Source organism: Equus przewalskii, chromosome 6 (assembly GCF_037783145.1).
Source record: "Equus przewalskii isolate Varuska chromosome 6, EquPr2, whole genome shotgun sequence".
Taxonomy (NCBI): domain Eukaryota; kingdom Metazoa; phylum Chordata; class Mammalia; order Perissodactyla; family Equidae; genus Equus; species Equus przewalskii.
Genome location: NC_091836.1, coordinates 10,027,887 through 10,049,989, shown reverse-complemented (window position 1 = coordinate 10,049,989; position 22,103 = coordinate 10,027,887). Strand labels below are relative to the sequence as shown.

The 22,103-nt window shown below is 35.0% G+C and overlaps 1 long non-coding RNA gene across 1 annotated transcript in view; it reads left to right on the top strand.

The window, feature by feature from the left end:
- Positions 1 to 22,103, top strand: part of LOC139083831 (uncharacterized) — a 116,690-nt gene that overhangs the window by 25,668 nt on the left and 68,919 nt on the right. The gene's annotated exons all lie outside the window — the stretch shown is intronic.

Sequence of the window (22,103 nt, the reverse complement as noted above, 5' to 3'; positions counted from 1 at the left end):
TAATATCTAAGAACCGAAGATAGTGCTTTGCATATACCAGATATTCAATAAATATTTGGTGCTGAATAGATAAATGTTGTTTATTTATGTATTTTAAATATATATAATACTTTAAATATATACATATCATCAATTTACATATAAATACATTCATGTACTTTAACTACATATATATAAAATAACCCATTAAGAAATTTTCAATACCGTAATTAGAAGGACGCACAACTAAAATATACAACTATGTACTGGGGGGATTTGGGGAGAAAAACAAAAGAGAGAGAAGATTGGCAGCAGCTGTTAGCTCAGGTGCCAATCTTTAAAAAAAATAAATTTTCAATAAATAAATATTTAAGAACTTTTTAAAAATAGTAAACATGGTGCTTTGGATATAATAAATGTTCAGTACGTTTGTTGATTTAAATCCCAAATCGATTAACTAATGAAGAAAAAGGATAACACTTGGTATGCTTTTTGCCATGCTTTACCTAAGGCCAGAAGATTATATCCTCATAAAAGTATTCCAGGGAAAATACTTTCATACCCTAAATAGCTTGCTCATTCTCAGTGTCTTAATGGTGGCTTGAATCAAGCATGGAAGTGTCTCGTGGATGTGATGGAGACGGTTTGCATAACTCTGACAGTCATGGGATGTAGTACGTGCTTTATAGTCCTTAACGGTATAGCCAAAAGGAACTGAAGAAGTGGAGTGTCGTCAATTACTTATGTTATTACGCGTAGAATTATAATTTTAACGTGGCTCCCCAAATTGCTATGTTAAAGTGTAATTTGTACTTTTGCCAAAAATCCTTTGTTTCTCCCTCTTTAACAAAATATCCAGTAGCATTTTTAGTTTGTGAGAGTATTCAAGTTGTGTTTTTTTATGCTGTAGACCATTTCACACACTGTTCTCTCTTATTGTTTGTGTCACTGCAGACTTTAAGGTAAAATTTTTTCTCATTAGTATACCTCCATCAATAAAGTGTTCTAAGAGTTTTTATTAAGGGTATGTTTGAAACACAACCTAGATCTCCTGTTTCAGTTTGAAATAGATATTGCACTTCAAGGTGATTCCCCTGCTTTGTTTAGCTACTATATATCTAGAAGTTATATTTCTATGGATTTTTTTCATTCTTACTCCGCCATGAGAAAACAGTTATTTACAGATCATCTACTTTCTTACTTTGCTGTATGAATGAATGTGATTGTTAAATTTTTCATCTTCCTAGAAAGATATTTAACCCTACTTTTATACTCTAATAAACTGGTAGCCTTTAAAAATACCAATGAACTGGCTTTGCCTCTCTAAGAGTCTGAGAGTAGAGTCCAGGCATCACTATTTTTTAAGCCCTTCAGATAAATTAAATCTACAGCTAAGGATGATGACGGCTCTAGGCAGAGATTGCCTCTGATGTGCTATACATTATAAGAAAAACCACTATTGCTGCCATTTGTTGAAAACTTCTATGTCACGTCTTCATATTGTTACTATTCATGTTATTTTATATAATCATCAAAATAAACATATGCCTCCTCTACTGATAGACAGATTAACAAAAGAAAAACAAACAAAACTTTATTAACATGAATATCTCATGAATATGTGGGAGATGCCCTGGTATAAGTGAGTAACTCAAGGGGGTGGTTTTAGAATTCAGGATAAAATACCATCATCATAAGGAAAAGGGAGGAGGGAATGTAGGTATCTTAGGGGAGACTAAATTATTTTTAGGAAAGATGAGTTGGAGCATAAGAATAGATGGGAGGTATGATAGTTTGTGATAAAGTTTGTCTGAGTGTGGTGTCGATATCTAGTCTCCTAAATCTTCCCTGGTTGATGAAGCTCCCCAGGAGGGGGTTATGACAATTGGATTCCTCTTGGAGGATCTGTGTTTAGGCAGAAAAGGGGCGTTCAGACAAAGCTCCTCTCTTCATTTGCTGTTTTTCAAGTGCCTTCAGCTCAGATTAATCCATATACCAAAGTGGCTTGGTTTGGGATGACATAATCTGCTATCTTCAGCAGCAAATCAGCTTCTAGTTGTGCTTTATATATGATTGATAAATAACTCCAATGAAAACTAGGTTTTACCTGCAGAATATTGGATTTGAGTTATTTTCTCCAGAGGATTTTTGTGCATTTTGTGGCACATTCGTTCAGAAACAAATGAAGGCTTACTCTTTTAAGTAAGTAACTAGCAGATATTCTTTATTCTGGATTACCTATCCATCCATCCATCCATCTATTCGGTCACTAACTATATAGTGACCTCTGTAATAAGCCTGCAGTAAGGGACAGCCTTCATCACACAACAAAAGAAGGATAAAGGAGCCACTGCTATTGTGGAGCTCCAAATTCATCAAGTTCAATCATCAGGAGGGATAGAAAAATGGCTGAATCACTTACTGGATAATGGATGCTTTTTTGGGAAAGCCTGGTCATGATTGTAGCAGGACTTTTTTTCCTCTGCCTTCTAACAGTGGCTGGTCTCCAGCGAAGGACTGAAAGGGATCCTCGAATTTTGACAATACACAATCCTCCTCCGACTTCTTAGGCTCAAAAACTGAGAAGAGTTCTATGACTCTGAGGAATTGGTTGGAAGCATTGGGCTAAGGGCCAAATACCACTGCTTACCCTTGCAGTCTTCTAGTCAATGTAAACAACACCAAACTGGTTAACAACTATTGCCCCAAGAAGTCTACCTTATTCCTTGCTCTTAAAAAAAAAAGCATCTCAGAATGAGAAATAAATTGTCTTTGCAGTAAAGTTAAGCTTACTGTAGGAGAATAACAAGATAATTAATTAAAATGCTATTTTGTGATTTTAGTTTTTTTATTTTGCTCCTCCTTTGTTACAAGGAGATAGTAAAGTATGTCATTTCCTTTGCTTTGGGACACATTTACACCATTTTAAAAAATGAATCTTCTTGAAGAAGTTCCTTTAGTGTTTGTTTTCCCAACTCCTCACTGGGAAGATTAAGCAAAATTTTCTGAAAAAGGAAAGGGAGATGAATAGACTTGGGGCCACAAAGACATCTGTGACTATACTTGGGGAAGAAGTACACTCCCTGGTCTGGAAGGGGTGAGTGGGTACTCATTAGTCCCAGAATTAGCTGTGTCCCACCATTTTGAAGTTCCTTAGTGATATGATAGGGCCTCAGAGAAGAATGACTTCTTAGAGAAGTCATTTGGAGAAGGAACACTTGACTTGGCAAACATCTGCATTGCCAGACAGCTGCAGACCTGACTATCTGCCTTTGAGAAATCATGGTGGCAAAGACAAAGAATGTATCAGTATAACCAGTATGGATAGAAGACCAGAGAGACCTGCATGAAGTCCTAAATTGTGGATGGCTTCTAAGCACCTTTTCAGGACCTAAAAATGGGGATGCAGTTATCAAGACTGAATTTCTCCTAGCCTTATAGAAAATGATATAGAGCAGAATTACATGTGGTGTTACAGTAAAAAACTGAATAAAATTCATATCTGTTCATCCAGAAAACAGGAGAGAGAGGTTAAGTTAGCAATTTGTTGGACAATAGGGAACATTTTAACTAAGCCCATGTCATTTGTAACCCTGGTAAGTACCACAGGAAAGCATGGGAGAGAATGGGAAGTTAAGTGAAATACACAACTCCATAAATTCTCATTTCATGAAACATTTCTCCTCTATATCTCAGAAGTGAAAATCTTCGAGGCAATTTTTCTTCATTTATTATATGCTAAGATTTTCTCTATTACTTTTTTATGTATATGGTAGATATTTGAAATAGCCTTGCACCTTATTGAATTCATCCCTAATTATCCATAACACAGACAAAGATACACACACACACAGACACACACACACTCATGATATCTCCCTGTACCTAGCCTATACCTCTGGGGTGATTCTAAGAATGTCCACTTTCCTGTAGGAGCGTGACTACCCGTGACAACACACAACTGTGTGAGAGGTATGACAGCTTAATTTACACCCCAATTCCCTCTCCTCATTCTTCCCTCTCGTCTTTCTTCAATTCACTCTTCCCTCTTCTAGCACAGCCCTCCATGGTGGTCCTGACAGCTATGAAGTTTTGTTAGTTGGTGAGTTTACTGGAATGGCTGGTTTTTCTGGAAATATAAATAATGAGAGTTTGTAATGCCAATGAAATATCCTCCAAAAGTTTCCTTTTCAGTGATTCCTTTCACACAATTTTGTAGCATAGTGCAAGCTATCCTTTCTTCATAGCATCAACCCTAGCACTACTGGGCTATTTTGAGGAGTGATAATTATACTGACTTTTTACTATTTCGGCCTCTTAGCAAAACCTGCTAACTTGTAAATTTGTACCTTTTGATCACAAAGAGTCTTGTCAGTCAGTCTTGATATTTTCAGGCGATTAGACAAATGAGATATTCTGGAAGAGTTTTTTAGGATAGCTGGTTTTATGAAATTCTTCCTTTGCATGACTATTCTGTGTCAATCTTCACACGTATTTTCATACACTCAACAATTTTATCTTTTGTCAAGCATGTCTTACAAAAATAAGTTAATTCACCGTTAGAGTAGCAATTATTGTAATTTACTTTTAGTTTTTAAATCACATTATTATAATTACTTTATCTTTTTATTTCAATCATAATTAAAAAGCAATAATTAATACCATAATAATGAATTGCTTTTCTGTTTATAACAAGTTCCCAGAAATGATATTATTTCAGTTGTTTCAGATGGAAATTTAGAAGATTTAGCACTTTTATATTTTGATCTGAAATATTAGAGTTAATAATCTCTTCCCTTAGCTACCTTTCACTCTTTTCTTTTTAGGTTCGGCTTTTGAGTGTAGTACAAATGAAATATAGTAAAAATGGAAAAATGAAGAGCACTAGGGCAAATGAGCACTGAAAAATTTCTATAAATGTTTGCATATAGGATTCACACATATAACCTTTCAGTTATGCTTCTGAAATGTCAGAGCACTGTACTTAAATTCTAAAAATATTCTTTTCTTTTAATTTATATTTTTGACAGAATGCATAACCTGTACCCCTGGAGTCTGTTATATGTTTTGGAGTTTGTTTGTTTCATCTTTAAATGTTGAGACTTCTGTCTATGTACATTTTTATTATTGCTCCTAAATCCAGATGGTAAGTTTCTGAATCAGGGCACAGAATCCAGCACTGGGTATCTGCAAAAATGACAAGGGGATTGATACCCCCCGGACCCTACTACATTAGAGAAGAGTCAGGCATGGTTGGTTTGTCGCAGCATGGTGACTTTCACACAGTGGGGAAGCTGCAGAGCACTTAAGAAGGAGTGCCCGCTGAAGCAGTAACCGCTGTGGGTGATCATAGGAAATTCTATGGGCAGCACAGGCCTCTGCAGCAGGCCTTGCTAAAGGAGGAGACAAGGAAGAAAATAATAGATGGGAAGGGAGCTGACAGAGCTTTTGAAAGATGACAAGAACACCTGGGGATTTCAGGATACAACTTGAAGGAATTAGTGAGGACAATATTGCACAGGGCTGAAACTACTTAAATTGCAGGTGGAGAGTGGAGGTTCAGACGTAGTTATTGCATTTGTAATTTTTATTATATCCCTTCCTATTGCCACTTTTTAGGTCTTACAAGGTGTGGAGAAATGTTGACTACGTAAATTAAAGTTCCGCTTATAGATGTGTGTGTGTGTACCAAATGTAAAATTATCCTATCTGTAAATTTATACATGAAGATATTTTTGAACAAAACTTATAAGCTTCGTCTCATTTTGGCTCAGCTGCACCAGAAGCTCTGGTGAATGGCAATCTTGGATAAATGTTGTCTTGGGTGGAAAGATGTAAAGTGATGTTGAGAGTATAGATACCTAGAATGATAATCTATTTATTAAGAATATGAAAACATACACAGAGAATCTGTGAAAAATTTACAAAGGATAAGTGTTCAGCTTGCTGAATTTAAGAAGTTGAATATACTCATGTAATCAGCAGTAGGCTAAATGGTAGAATATTATTAAAATTGTTGAATCCTCGTGCTTCCTTTCAGTTAGTAATCAACACACCAAGGATAGTGACTCCCCTAACTTTCAGCACCATAAATTAGTTTTGCCTGTTATGGAACTTTCTGTGAGTGGAATCTTAGAGGATGTTTATTTTTCAACCTGGCTTACTTTGCTTGATGTATATTTATTAGATTCACCCACATTGTTGCATGTATCAGTAGTTTTTTTTTTTCTCATTTGTATACCCTTTTTGAAGGTCTTTTTTTTCTCCTTGATATGTAAGAGTTCTTTCTATATTCTGTATATCAATCCTTTGTCAAAATTATTTATTGTAAACTTTTTTCTTCCTGTCTTGACTTTATATTTGTTTAATGCACACAAGGATTTAATTCTAATATCACCCAATTTTTAAAAGGTTTCCTTTGTGATTAATATTTCTGGTGTATATGTGTGCTCAGTTAAGAAATATTTGCTGTTCTATATGGAAAAAATATGGTTTACCTTTCATGATTGGATTTAAAATCCATCTGGAATTGATTTCTGTTTATGATGTGAGTTAAGGGTCAGAAGTCATATGTTTTCTTATGGGTGTGCCATTAAACAATTTCAGTCTTTTTCTGAAAAGATCACCCTGTCTTCACTGCAGTGCAGTGTCACATTTTCTTAAATCAGATGTATAGATGTGATCTGTTCATGAACTCTATTCTGGTTTATGTATTTGTATTTTCCCCAATACTTCAAAGGCTTAATTGCTTAGTTTATAATAAGCTTTGGGATCTGGTAGTATAACATATAATTTTTTGTATTTTTTCAAAATTGTCTTAGCTATTCTGAGCCCTTTACTGTTTTGTATAAATTTCAGAATCAGCTTATCAATGTCTCAAAAATCTATCTGGACCTTTCATTGGTATTTTAATGAATCTGTGGATCAGTTTAGGGAGAATTATTATTTTTAAAAGATTGATTCTTGGGGGCAGCCTGGTTGTGTAGTGGTTAAGTTTGTGTACTCTTCTTTGGCAGCCCAATTGCGGGCTCAGATCTTGGGTGCAGACCTATGCACCACTCATCAAGCTATGCTGAGATGGCATCCCACATACAAAATAGGGAAAATTGGCATAGATGTTAGATCAGCGACAATATTCTTCAAGGAAAAACAGGAAGATTGGCAACAGATATTAGCTCAGAGCCAATCTTCCTCACCAAAAAAAAGGGAAAAAAAGCACTGATTCTGATAACCTCTGAACAAGGTCTATCCAATCATTTCTTAGAATCTGAATTCCTTTCAATAGTGTTTTGTAATTTTCACAGGAGAGATTTTGATCACCTTTTATTACATTTATTCCTAAGTTTTCAATGTTTTTAAACTAGTATAAATATCACTTTTTAAAATAGTTTATCTAACTGGAATCTCCAGTAAAAGTGATCTCTGAAATAAGTAGTGATAACAAGTATTCTCGTTTTGTTCTCAATCTTAGGAATAAAACTTTTAATAATTAATTACTGAAGTTGCTGTAGATTTTTCTTTTCTTTCTTTTTTTTTTTTAGAAGATTGGCCCTGAGCTAATATCTGTTACCAATCTTCCTCTTTTCATTTTTTTTTCCCTCAAAGCCCCAGTACATAGTTGTATATCCTAGTTGTATGTCATTCCAGTTCTTCTATGTGGGATGCCACCACAGCATGGCTTGATGAGGAGTGTGTAGGTCTGTACCTAGAACCGAACCAGAGAACCCCAGGCTACTGAAACAGAGCCTGTAAACTTAATCACTCAGCCGCATGGCTGGCCCCCATGATTTTTCTTTTCTTTAGATACTTGAATTAGTTATCTATTGTCACTTTAAGAACTACTATCATAATTTTTTTTCTTTTTTTTTTGATTGGCACCTGAGCTAACATCTGTTGCCAATCTTCTCTCTGCTGTTTTCTTTCTTCTTCTTCTCCCCAAAGCCCCCCAGCACATAGTTATAGATCCTTCTGGTTGTGCTATATGGGACACCACCTCAGCATGACCTGATGAGCAGTGCCATGTCCACGCCCAAGATCCCAACCAGGGAAACCCTGGGCCACCGAAGCAGAGCATACGAACCTAATCACTTGGCTATGGGGCTGGCCCCCACTGCCATAATTTAATGGCTTAAAAAAACAAATATTTCTTTTCTATAGTTTCTGGTATCTGGAATCTAGGAGTAGTTTAGCTGAGCCTTTTGGCTCAGGTTTCTCTCAAGTCTGCAATCAAAATGGAAGCCTAGGCAGGCTCCACTTCCAAGCTCACTCACTGATTGTTGGCAGAATTCAGTTCCTCCTGGGTTGTTGGACTGGGTGGGTGTAGTCTCCCTTCTTCATAGTACAATTCACAAAATGGTAGCTGGCTTTGTCAAAGTGAGAAAGCAAGATAGATTGAGAGAGTGAACGAGAGAGAGATGGAAGTCACAGTCTTTTAAAACAGTCTTGGAATTAGCAGCCCATCGATTTTACTGTAGATATTCCTTAGAAATAGTTCAGGCCCTCCCACAAGGGAAAGGTTACACAAGGAACACCAGGCAGCAGAGCTCTCTGGCAGCCGTTTTAGAAGCGGCCTAACACAAAACTCTTTATAGGTTAGGAAGTTCTTTCCGTTACTAGTTTGCAGAGTAGTTTTAGCTTAAATGGGTATTGAATTTTATCAACACTTTCATGTATTGAAATAATCATATAACTTTTCTCCTCCTTTTTATGTTTCTATCAATTTGGTCAGTTACATTACTTTACCTGTGACTTTATGCCAAACTTTTATTCCAGAATTCACTCTACTTGGTCATGAGGTGTTATCCTTTTAATATATCATTGTGTTGTACTTACTAATATTTTGCTTAGAATCTCTGCATCTATAACAAAAGAAATATTTGCCTACAAATTCTCTTTCCTGTATTGTGTTGTCATGTTTGATGAAAAGGTTATGCTGTTCTCATAAAATTAGTTCAGAGTATTTTCTCTTTTTCTACAAATTGGCTTTATCCAAAGGAAAGTTCCTGTTATTTTGTCCTTAAACATGTGAAAAACTTTACTGGTGGATTAATTAGAGCCTAGAGATCTTTTTAAGGCAAGTTTTAAATGTGCATTCAGTTTTAAAATAGATATAAAACAATTTTGATATTCTACCTTTTTTAAAACTTTTATAGTGTGTATTTCTTGAAAAATTTCCATTTAAAACTGAAATTTTCAAATTCATTGCTGTAGGATTGTTAATCTTATTTTACATCTTTTTAATATCTGAAAGATATGTAGTGGTGAACACCTTTTAATTCCTAATATAGGATAATTGTGCCTATTTTTTTTTTTTGCCTGTCTTGCTAGTGTTCTATTAATTTTATTAGTCTTAGAAAACTTTTAACTTGTTGATTTTTATATTATTTCTTTCATTTATATTCTTATTATTTCCTCTTCTTTACACTTTGTTTGGGCTAGATTTTCAAAAATTACTTGAGATAGACACATATAATGATTTGGGGGGCCTTTTTCTTTGCTAATATGTGAGTTTAAGATTCTAAATTATGCTGTAGGCTCTGCATTAATCTTATTAGTTTTGCTATAAAGCTCTTTTTTATTTTGTTTATAATAATTACTAACTTCCTTCATAATTCTTTTTGAATATGGAGTTGTTCTGTTGGAATCAATTACTTAATTTCTGAGAAGTTTATATTTTCTAGTTTTATTTCTGTTATTAACTTTTAGATTAATTGGACTGTAGTCAAAGAATAAGTACTGAATGATTTCAACCCTATGAAATTTTTTGAGGCTTGCTTTGTTGAACCAGCTTAAGATTAAATTTGGAATATATACCATGAGTAGTTGAAAAGAATGTGTCCTTTTTTATTGTTCCTTGCAGTGTTTTGGATATGGCAGTTAGGTCAAATTTGTTAATTTTGGTGTGCAGATTTCCTATGTCATTACCAATATTTGTTTGCTTGTTTTATCACCTTTGAGAAAAGTGTTTTGAAAGCTTCCACTATGAATGTAGCTTCATCTGTTTCTACTCTAGTTACTTCAATTTTTAATTAATATATTTGAAGCCACATTTTTGGTGTGCAAACAGATTTTAAATGGGTATATTTTATTGGAGGATTAACATCTTTATCAATATAAAATCTCCTTTCTTTTTTTCCCCTAGTAACACTTTGTTCTTTAAAGTCTGCTTTTTTATATGCTAATATAGGGATGTAAGCATTGTTTCAGTTAGTGTTTATGGAATTATATTTTTTTCCATCTTTTAATTTTTAGTTTCTCTATGTCCATATATATATATATATATATATATATATATATATTTGTTTTTTAGATTGGCCGTGAGCTAGCATCAGTTGCCAGTCTTTTTTTTTTTTTCTTCTCTCCAAAGCCCCTCAGTACATAGTTGTATATTCTAGTTGTAGGTTCCTCCAGTTGTGCTCTGTGGGATGCCACCTCAGTATGACCAGATGAGTGGTGTTAGATCCGCACCCAGGATGGAAACCAGCAAAACCCTGGGCCACCGAAGCAGAGTGCGCCATGGGTTCAGCCCCCGACCACATATATTTAAAGTCCATCTTTGGTATATACATAGTCCACCTTAAGAAATTCTAGTCTGACAATTTTAGCCTTTTATTTAGTATTTAGTTTTTGACATTTAATAGTTACATATATATATTACACAGCTATATGTGTATATATATATGTTTATATCTATATGCTATATATATATATACATGTTTATATCTACTTCTTACTATTTGTTTTGGCATGTACTCCACTTTCTTGCTTTCTTTTGAATTAGTTTTTAAGTTATCTGTTCAGTTTGTCATATGTACATTATTTTACTAAGTGGTTACAATAGAAAATTAAACATGGGTTCCTGACTTACTTTATCTAATAGAAATTATTACTTTATGAAGTGCTCAATGATATTAAAATTTTCCTACTTTTCTGTTTTTGTACATCTTAATGCTATGTATTTAACCTTTACTTTACAGTTATTTTTTGGTGTAACCAATATCCAGTGTATTTGCACACATATTCACCGTTTCAGGTGCAGTCTTCTCTTCCTGCTTCTTGTGCTTCCATCTAGAATGATTCTTTTTGTGCCTGAACAACACTCTTTAGTATTTCTTTAAGTGCAGGTGTGATAGTGATTATATTCCTTAGTGTTTGCTTGTCTGAAATCATCTTTCTCTTGTCTCCATTTATAATGATATTTTTGCTGAATATAGAACTCTCAGCATTTTGTTTTCTCTGCATTTGGTAATATTTTTTCATTGTTTTCTGGTTTCAAAATTTCTATAAACAGTAAGCCATCAATGATATTGTTGCTCCTATAGTAACGTGTCACTTTTTACACTTTTTGCAGCTTTATTGAAATTTTCTCTTTATCTTTGATTTTTGCTTGTTTCACTATGATGTGCCGGGATGTGAATTTCTTTGCACTCATCCAGCTTGGAGTATACAGAATTTGTTGCATCTGAGGTTTGGTGTGAGTTTTTGGTTTTGGGAAATTCTTAGCTAATATTTCTTCAAATGTTTCTTTTGCTCTATTCCCTTCTCTTCTTCTAAGACTCCAGTTAAAAATGTTAGACCTTTTAACTGTTTCATTTATCACTGAGTATTTTTTTTCTAATCTTTACCCTTGTTTCTCTATGTGCTTCAATATGAATACTATATTAATCTGCCTTTCTGTTTCTTTCAACCTCTAGCACTGGGAAGCTTCAGAATTAAGTGAATGCCTTGATGTGAAAACTGAAGGAGTAGTGAATTCAATTCCCCACCCCTACTTCTCCCTGGAACCCCAGCAATCTCTTGTCTCTAGCCCAGGGAGACTATCACATCTCTGTTGATTTTCCTGCCTTTTAGTAGCAGCTTGGGCCTGGGCTCTTTCCCAGAACTTCACCTACTTGCTCTTTGTCCAGAAATGACAAATCTCCTGAGGGAGAAAGTGGCTGCAAAATGCCAGCTCATCTTTTTACTTCATTTCTCCTTTTTCTGGGATTTCATCTCTGTCTTGGTTGCCTCAGCTTCTTTCCAAGTCTCCAAGCAAATTTTTTTAATGCAAATTTCAGCTTTTTTACTTGTTTTTAGTGGGAGTATTGTCATTTTACATCTATCATAACTGTAATCAGATGATCATAACTGTAATCGGTTTATTTCATTTTTAATCTTGGTTTTCAGGAAGAAATTTGGTATGATATGATTTTTGTATAACTTCCAAAAAGTAATATATAATTATTATTATTGCTGTTATAAAATAGCATTTTTCTTACACATCCATCTGCTAAAAATAAAATGGACATTTAACAATCCAATATATTGTGACTGAGTTGTACAAGAAGTAACACATTAGAAAATAAGTTCTTAAGCTGAAATATTTTTCTCTTATAAACTCTACTTCACCTGATTATTGGAGGTGGGTAGATTCTTCTTATCCTCGATAAAGAACTCACTGTGCTAGGAAATGCCCTTGTTACAAATAAACATTATTTGGAATCACAGGTATTTATCCAAAAAACTATTTGGGTACTATGCATACCCACACACACCCACACAGAGTAAGACATTCCTTTCCAGGGAAAAGCAATGCTCCATAGCTGTTGAAAATTTGAATTTGAATCACAAATTCTTACTGTGAATTTTTATGTGTGGTGATTACTTTTAATTCCCCAGGCAACTTTTTTCTATGCAACTCAATTTTCTTTTTTGTTCCTAATTTCTGAATTTAATAATTCTGTGGCTATTTATAGAGAACGTACTATGTGTGTAGCATCTATATAAATGGTAATATATTTATAGACAAGAGAGTTTTTCTTTTGTTGAAATTTTATTTGGTTATAAATTTTAACCATAAAAAAGACATAAGGCTGAATCTGCAATTCCAAGTCTTAGCTGAAGTAATGGAATTCAAATGGTTGGCTCTCTGAAACTTCCAGCACCTTGGGTGATGGAGTCTAATGGGTATAACCTTTTAAAATGGCTATTCATGTAATATGATACAATATTTTAACTTTTATGCTGCTGACATTCTAACTATCAAACTCTTTGTTTTGATATGAGCTCTAGAAGTCATTGAAGTTTCTTCCTTTGAGAAATTACAAGGACCATGTTAAAATTAAATATTTTAACAATATTTACACTTGTAGTTAATACATACATGCTGGTATGTTATATATACTTATATGTTATATATCATATATGCTTATATAACTTAATACATTTATACTAATAATATAATATAACAAATAGTTATATCTTATTCATCTTTGTACCCCCAAAGCCTGTATATTATTCTGAATCACGCAGTATTAAATGTTTCTTGAGTGAATGAATAAATACATTAATTGTATCTATTTATGAGATTATACATGTAGAGTTTAGACTTTTCAGTTCTATTTTAAAACACCCATTTTACTTAGAGATATCATAATAAGGAAAACCCAAGAAAAACCAGTTTACTATTGAAACTTCTGTGTTCTACACATTATAGCCTTTGACTATAAGGCTGTTTTGTTCGGTATTTAGGTGTTGGTCAGAGTAATCACAGTAACTAAAAATGAGGAATTAAGTTGCCTAAAACCCTACAAAGAATCTTCTCAGAGTGATGTGGCCAAACAGAAGGTTGTAGTTCTAGGAGAATAGCTCCAAATAGATGTCATAATGAATTAAGAAAATAAGCAAAATGGAAGAAAGCACAGATCTCAGTAACTATTCCCATAAGAAGCCTACATTTCTCTAATTAAAAAAAAAAACTGGTTTGCCTAATAAAGTTATTATAATAATGAGGATATATTAAAAGAGTATAGAATCTGGTGAGTATCAATCAATAAATATTTATTGAGAGCCTAGCTACCTCAGACACTGTTCTACATGTTGGGGATCAAACAATGAGCAAGAAAGTGTATTAGTAGGGTCTGAAGATAAAGTCAAGAAATCTTCCAAACAAACAAATAAATGTTAAAGAGAGAAGAAATTTAAGAGAAAAGATAAGACATAGCTAGTAAGAAAACAGAGGGAGGTGTTCAAAGTTCTGAGGAAAAATACTTTCCTATCTATAATTACCATGCAATTGGTTTATCAAAAAAGTATGAGAGCAACATAAAACTATTTTCAAGGACTCAAATTTTATCTCAAATGAAATGTTTTTAGGATCTTCTTTGAGGATTATTTGAAATATTTTTAGGATCTTCTTTGAGGATGTATTTTAGCAAAACAAGTGGTTAAACTAAGAAAAGGAAAGTTATTGAATTCAGGTCCAATCTTGGACAGTAAAAGGAAGACCTAGACAGAATTAGATCCAGATAAAACCTGGACGGTATGTCAGACCTAGTCAAAAACTAGAACTCCATAAAAAAAACAAATACAAAAAAAATGGTCCAAATATGGGAAAAAAGAAACCATAATGGGCTATGATTTGGAACAATTTGTGTAGTATAAAAAATAAAGCCACTTAAAATTGAAACAGTCAACTTCCATTGGCATCATAGTAATGTCTGGATGCCTAGAGAAGGAAATGCTATCATAGTGTGTGCAATGTATTAGCAAAACCACAAAGTCTGAGGTAACAATGCCCATAAGGATGCCCCCACTTCAGACACCAATCACAAATTTGAGGGTCCCAGATAACTCTCACCTCAGACCAGCTACATAAAAATTTAAGGTTCTCCACAGCCACCCTCAGGTTTGATAATTCATTAGAATGACTCACAGAACTCAGGAGAGTGCTATACTTACTCTTAGAGTTTTTTAGAATAGTGAAAGGATACAAAGTAAAATCCACAAAGGGAAGGGAGGGAAACGGCAGAGTCCAGGAAGTTCAAGGTCCTCTCCCTGTGGAGTCTTGGACAATGTTACCTCCTCCGGGCCCTGATGTGTGACCGTCCACACAGAGTATTGCCAAACAGGGAAGCTCACTAGAGTCTTTGCCGTCCAGAGTTTTTATTAGGACTTGGTCACATACTGCTGATATGGCTGACCTTTAGTCTCTAGCCCCCGCTGGAGGTTGAGGCTAATGGCTTTAGTCTTCAGGTTCTCCAGAGGTGGGGATTTATATTGTGTGTCCCAAAGCCCCATCATAAATCACACTGATAGACTTTCAAGTGGACAAAGCTCCCAGGCAAACTAAGACAATCTTATCAAGCAGGACGTTCCATGTTCCTAGAGATCACCGCCCAATGGTCAAAGGCAACTATCAGACCTCTCTTTGGGTAAGGTCAATTCTTCACTATACAGCATATTACTTGATTTCTTACTGAAAATAGTTACAGAATTATGATAATATTTTATTTCACTGGCTTTTTACTTACAAAGAACAGCAACGATAAAACAAAATCCCAAAGAAATAAACAAAAAAGTAGGCCCATCTTAGAAGATTTAACTATGAGTTAAAATATAATGTAAATATTTCTTTTTGTTTGTTTGATGTTTTGAGGAAGATTAGCCCTGAGCTAACATCTGCCACCAATCCTCCTCTTTTTTGCTGAGGAAGCCTGGCCCTGAGCTAACATCCATGCCCTTCTTCCTCTGCTTTATATGTGGGACACCTACCACAGTGTGGCTTGCCAAGTGGTGCCGTGTCTGCACCCAGGATCCAAAATGGCTAACCCCGGGTTGCCAAAGTGGAACATGCACACTTAACCACTGCGCCATCAGGCCGGCCCCTAAATACTTCTTAACTTGGAAATTCAAAAACATATTTACAACACTGAGGTTAGGACATGGCACTGAAAACAGTGGAAGAGGGTGGGGGAAAAGATTAAGTGATAATAGCTGTTCCTGACGAAATGGGGAGTCAAGCTATAGTATCTATGATTTTGGAAGAAGGAATGGAATTTCTGGTATGTGGTTTGAAAATGCAGATTTGACTAACTGGAAAGACTATGAGTAATTATATAACTGAATTGAGAGACATAAAAAGGGAAGTGAATTTACAGCAGGGGGCTGGATCTATATATTCTACATGAGACAGTAAAAAAGTGTTTTGATAATAAATCAAAAACTGGTCCAAGTATATTATATAGTATATTAGAAGTGATAATCTAAAGAACTAAAAACAAAAATGAAATTTGCCATTAGGGATTAGGTTTAAGATTCTTTTAGTATAGCCTATCTGTACTATTAGATGCTTTTGAAATCATATATATGTCATTTTGTTAAAATCTTAAAAAGAAGCTTAAAGAACAAAAATCATTAAAAGCACTGTATATGGATAAAGTGTTTTTTTACATGAACTGACATAGCATAGGTTGAAGTACAAATATCGCATTTAGCCACGTGAATTTGATGTTATTGGACAAAACTGGTGAAAATTATCCCTTTATAACCATTACAGTCAATTTTGGATTGTTATAGTCAAGTCAATATTTTGATGAGTTAATTATTCCTGAGATGTCCAAGAGAACTATTCTAGTTCAAAGATAGAAGGGAGAAATTTGGGGGAAAAAATGGAAAGAGACTTTAAGTTGTTTGGCATTATGATTATTCTGATTTAATCCCAATTTACGAAAATTAAGCAGAAAACCTTCTTGGTATATGAGAATTAGATTACTAGAGAAGAGAAAAACTACAATGAAAATTGAGCAAGTAGAAGAAAATTTAAGTTTCCAACTTAAGCAGAGTTAGCCCACTATTAAATATATGATGGTTACTAAATTGAAGTGTTGAATAAAATAAAATTTGGAAAATATTTTTGACAGGTAGGCATCCACATTCCATTTAGAAGAGCAGACTGTTAGTCAGTTGAAATAATGTATTGCATTGTTTCTGTTGTTCATGTAATGCAGACACGAAATCTAGAAATCTGATGCAGACTGTAAAATACCATATTGGATAGCACCATTAAAAACATGCATTTGCCTGTCTATGGATTGATTGTATCCTGCGTACCCAAAGGTCATCTCTCCAAAAACATGTGCTAAAGAGCATTGCACACCGTTAAGCTAAAGCAGAATAACCATTTCCTGTTAAAGAGAGCAAAGTAAAACGTGTATACATTTATTTCCAGATTTATTTTAGAATTGTGTCAGCCTAATCAAACATTCTTTTCAGAGTTTCACTTTCTACAGAGGAGATAACCACATTCTGGAGATTCTGTTCAGAATAGAGGCATAGATCCATAACAGTTGTGGGTGCAGTTAGGTTCCCCAGAACCTAAAGACAAACGTGCTAACTCCTAAAAACAACTTGAGTGTTTCCTTCAAAATGTTAGATTTTTTTAAAATTGCATTTTCAAAATCTAACAAGCAACATAGAAGGTTGAAACAACTCATTAGATAAATAAAGAGGTTCTGGTCACAGACACGGAATATTGCTGAAGTGGGATATTTTTGTGAAATAGAATTTCCAAATTTGTTGTTATCCTATTTTATTGAATCTTTACTGAAAAAAAACATGTATTTAATCTTCTCCTTATACCTTAAAGGTACTGAGCTTTATCTTTTTAAAAAAATTTCTTTTGTATTACAATACTACTTTCTGCTCTAAGACAGGCTTAATGTTAGTGGGATACGTATTGGTTACATGTCACCTCCTTGCCTTTCCACAGATACCCAAATTCTACACTACCACTTGGAGGTCAATAGCTCTCCACTCATTCTGTTTTGTTTGCAATTTCCAGCTAATCATATTTTTTCTTCTTCTCCTTTTTTTCCTTGGTGAGGAAGATTCACCTTGGGCTAACATTCATTGCCAATCTTCCTCTTTCTTTGCTTGAAGAAGACTAACCCTGAGCTAAGATCCATGCCAGTCTTCCTCTGTTTTGTATGTGGGATGCCTCCACAGCATGGCTAATGAGCACAGTAGGTCAGTGCCCAGGATCGGAACCCATGAACCCCTGGCAGCTGAAGTGGAGCGCATAGAACTTTAATCACTTGGCCAAGGGACTGGCCCGTATTTTTTCTTCTTAAATTCCCTTCTCAGTTTTCTACTCCTGTATCAAAAGAGGGGGGAGAGAGAGAGAAAAAAAAAAGAAGAAGAAGAAGAGAGGAGATAAGGGAATGGAAGAAGGTAAGGGAATGAAAGAACGTGTAGGGGAGGGATAGAGATGGAGAATGAAAAACCCAGGGAGGGTAGACTGATGCCACAGAATCATAGGTTTGAATAGTTGCTTAGCAACCCATTTTCCATTTGACCATGTGTAAAGAAAGCAGTTATTTATTTATTCATCAAATCGTTCAATACTTAAAGACTCCCATCCGTGTTCCAGTCACTATGTTAGAAGATAGAGATGTAAGAACTTGCCAATCACTCTTTCTGCCTGAAACTTACAATATACTGTTAGCATATCAACGTTCTGAGCAAGGTTCTTCATCTAGAAAAGGATGATAATAAAGCTTAAATGCATTACAATTTATCTGTTCATCTGTTTTTTCTTTAGCTGTGACCCTGATTCTTTGATAAAAATTTTACCTTCATTATGAAACCAACTCAATGAAATGTGATTTGTGATGGGGGCTTTGGGATAAGCCATATCAGTTCGATCAAAAATATATTATTATCCTATTTTACAAGATGATAAGATTGAGCTTCTAAGTGCTTAATAAACTCACTGGAATGTAACAGTGTAATGAGTTAAAATTGTTTCAGCTCCCGGCAGTCCAGAGCCAATCCTGATGTTCTCAAACTTTGTCTCTGGTGCTATGCTTCCTTTATTCAACCTTTAATGCCACTTGGTATGCATGTCACCCAATCCCCTTTACTACCATTTGAAATTTCCTCGGTTTTCACTCTCCTCCACTATTGTTCAAAATTATTCACTCTGATGGTGAATATTTAGATGCAAAAATGGATATAGTAGCTAAAATATATTGTTATGTGGAATTGCCTGGGACTTCACACACTTTATGTGGTTTACTCCTCTCAATAACTTTATGAGGCAGATGATAGCTTTATCTGTATTTTTTTTAATAGGAAACTAGACCCAGAATGGTTGGCTAGGATGCCAATTCATAGCTATAATAAAGATATTAGAATTTCTTTCCAAATATTAAATTATGAAACATTAATTTTGTACATAATTTAAAAAGTTAACTGGCAGTAAGCATATGGTAAAATACTTAGGGGGCTTGGCGGCTTTCTAATATCCTCAAAATATTCTCATTTCTATGTACTTGTGGACATAGTCTTAGCATGAGTATAAAACTGCCAGTACAGGCATGTGCTCAAATAGAATAAGCAAAATTCTTACTTATTGTATCCTTTATATGAAATGTAATTATTAGGTGATTACTTTTTTAGTCATTATACTCATAACTTCTGTGGCAAATAATGGGTATGGAAAATTAGGCTATAGCTTCTCCGAATTCTCCTTGAGCAATTGCCTCATTAGGCTGCATTCGCTTCTGTTTTAGTGATGACGATGGTATATGTCTGAGAAAATAAAACCTTTTAATGCACCAAAGGGGCATGCTGAGTTGTAGCCACACCTTCTCAAAAGTGTAGCTCTGTGAGGGAAGAATCCGTATTATATGTTTCTTCATAGACTTGTTCTCAGCAGCAAACTCTAAATCACAAAATGTCTGGCATTAGAAAGAAAAATGCACATAATCATTAAGTATTTGCAGCAAAACACACTTCTCGGTTTCTCCTTTTCTTTAATGTTGTTCTCTCTATCTTTCTATTTTACCAAAACCAAAATATCAGTAGCCTTCCCAGCACATTTCAGATCGTAAAGATAATTGCTAATTTCATGTCCTAAACATTTTGCTTTTCTTAGTTTCATTTGCAGTGCCACTGTAGAAGTTTATTATCTAGATGTCCATTCTCATTGTTGTTGATGTTAACATTGTTTTCTGCGTTTTGTATTTACTGAATGCCTGCAATGTTTTCAGCATTAGAGAGAATCCATACAAGGCTCAGATACTATTGTTACTTTTTGTAGAAAGGCAGCAGATAAACACGATGGTCTCTGACTATGTAAGTTATAGTATCTAAGTTGCCAGGGTTTTATCATTAATTAATTCTTCATCCTTATAGTTAATTCCACATAAATTACTCCAGTTATTTATTCTTTTAGCAATCAGAATATTAAAGAAGACCCAGAAGTAAAACGTAAGCAATAAATGATATATGAGAGTGCATGTTAGAGTATGGAAAGAAGGAAGAGAATCTAACAGGTAATAGGCTTCATGATATTATTCTTGAAATATTAGAAGGCATTAGCTATGAAAAGGCCAAGCCAAGGTAATTTCAGGCAGAAGAAAGAACACATAGGAGCTGGCCAGTGGTGTAATGGTTAAGTTCACGTGCTGGATTCGGCCACCCGGGATTTGCCAGTTCAGATCTGAGGTGTGGAGCTACGTACCACTTAACAAGCTATGCTGTGGCAGGCATCCCACATATAAAAAAAAAAAACAGAAGAAGATGGGCACAGATGTTAGCTCAGGGCCAATCTTCTTCAGCATAAAGGGGAGGATTAGTGGCAAATGTTAGCTCAGGGCTAATCTTCCTCAAAAAAAAACCCCCAAAACAAGAACATGTATAAGGCAATGTAGCTTAACAAAGACGATGGTTCTGAAAACAGGGAAGTGGGTGGCTTAGTGAGTCTGAATATACGCATGTGTAGGGTACTGACAAGAGATGAGGCTTTTGGTGTATCATTTAGATTTCATTCTGGAGCAAACTGAGAATGCATGAAATTTTCTTTTAAGTGAGAAGTGACCAAATCGTATAGCTTAATTTGTCATTTTTTTCAAATTGTTTCAGTTGAAAAAGAAGAGACAAGAGAGTGTAGGGGACTCCCAGCTACCTTCTGCTAGTATAGGAAAAAACGACCCAGATTGCACCCCTGTATCTGGAGGATTAATAGCACTTTCTTCTTTCATAACAACCACATAGCATTTATATGCACAGAAACTCTCTTGATATATTTTTGAAGAATTAGATCATAGTACTGCCCTACTCTATTCTGTTGGCTTTTATTTGGAAAGTAGAAGCCCTAATAGTGATATGGATAAAGGGGACTATTGTAAGGATTAGACTTCACACAATTGTGGGAGCTGGTAAAGAAATCTGTGAAAATATGCTACCTGTGTATCTGGTGATGAGTCTGTAATTGCCATAGGGCAGCAAGATCTACAGTTAAGATGAAAATGTTGGTGTGGAGCAGGAGAGCCAGGATAGATTGCACCTGTGCCACAGCCTCACTGCCTTCAACCGTGATGACGTAGGGGAGCTGTTGAGAAAGCTAGTGCTCTTTCCTACTGAACTACACACACACCTGGCTCAGGACTTAGAGAATGTAAAAAGGAAAATCCAATGGGAAGTAGGGGAGTTTGAGGCCTGAATTCTGCCACACCAACAAGTTGAGACAGTCAATCAGTGACAATGACTTATGCCACTTTAGGTAGACGCTACAAATCCTTTGCTATTTCATTTGTGATCAACCTAACATGAGCGCTACTAAGAAATGTTGGACAATTTAGTTCCATTTAGCTCAGGAGTGTTACAAAATCACCACCATCCACCTTTGTCAATGTGGAATCCCTACACAATTTCTCTAACCATATTTAAATTCCAGAGAAAGACAGTAGCAAACCATGCTTCGTGTTACATGAAGCAAGCGTCACCTTGTACAGCTGAAAATATACTATCCCTTCCCCCAAAGGAGAAAGGAGGACCTAAATATCATTTTTTCCATCTTTGAGTGATATCTTTCCTCTTCTAGGTCAATCACATTCCTCTTTGATATCTTGTGACTTATCTACTGAGATATTGTTAACCATTATTAATACAGCTTATGCTATACAGTAAGGGAATGGGAGAGGGCAGAAAAACAAAAAGAATTGGTTAATACAAAACCAAATATATTCACACAGAAATAAGAAAAGAAGGGGTCAGCCCAGTGGCATAGTGGTTAAGTTCAGCATGCTCTGCTTTGGTGACCTGGGTTTGCAGGTTTGGATTCCAGACACAGACCTACAGCACACATCAACCACAAAATAGAGGAAGATTGGCACAGATGTAAGCTCAGGGCTGATCTTTTTCATCAAAAAAAAGAAAAAGAAAAGAAAAAGAAATACTCATAACAAATACAGTCTATATTTGTGCAACTTTTTTCATGGGCTCATAGTTGGTATTTATAAAATACCAAGAAAAGAATAAATACCTTTCTTCTTCATTTTATACCCTGTTTTCCCTCAGCA